Source organism: Gekko japonicus, unplaced genomic scaffold, assembly GCF_001447785.1.
Source record: "Gekko japonicus isolate JY-2015 unplaced genomic scaffold, Gekko_japonicus_V1.1 scaffold3300, whole genome shotgun sequence".
NCBI classification, from domain to species: Eukaryota; Metazoa; Chordata; class Lepidosauria; order Squamata; family Gekkonidae; genus Gekko; species Gekko japonicus.
The window spans coordinates 154,938-155,306 of record NW_015160936.1 but is presented as its reverse complement, the minus strand read 5'-3'; the positions used below and the strand labels follow the sequence as shown (position 1 = coordinate 155,306).

At 59.6% G+C, this 369-nt stretch overlaps 1 protein-coding gene across 1 annotated transcript in view; it reads left to right on the top strand.

Moving 5' to 3' along the window:
* Nucleotides 1-369, top strand: part of PLPP5 (phospholipid phosphatase 5) — an 11,657-nt gene that overhangs the window by 3,816 nt on the left and 7,472 nt on the right. The gene's annotated exons all lie outside the window — the stretch shown is intronic.

Sequence of the window (369 nt, the reverse complement as noted above, 5' to 3'; positions counted from 1 at the left end):
CTGCCAGAAGCCCTGGGCCCTGGCAGATGCCCCACCTGACGGAATGCTGATACCAGCCCTGCCAGCATCCACCAGCAAAGGTTCTTGGGCTGCAAGAATGGCAGACACCTCTGTCCAAATCCCTGTACAACTCCATGTGGCCAGGGCGTCCCACTGCGACCCTCTGTTCTTCCCACTCTCGGCCTCTTCTGTAAAACCAGGGTCACAGTCCCGCCCTGGGTATGTGTGTTCTCACTAGGGTTGCCAAGTCGAAAATCTTCGGGAGCGGGGGACTCCCGTCTGGCGTCCTATGCACACGCGCTGCACACACGTCACCAGGAAGTGACGTTATGACGCCGGGCATGCTGGAGGTGGGGCCATGACCATCTA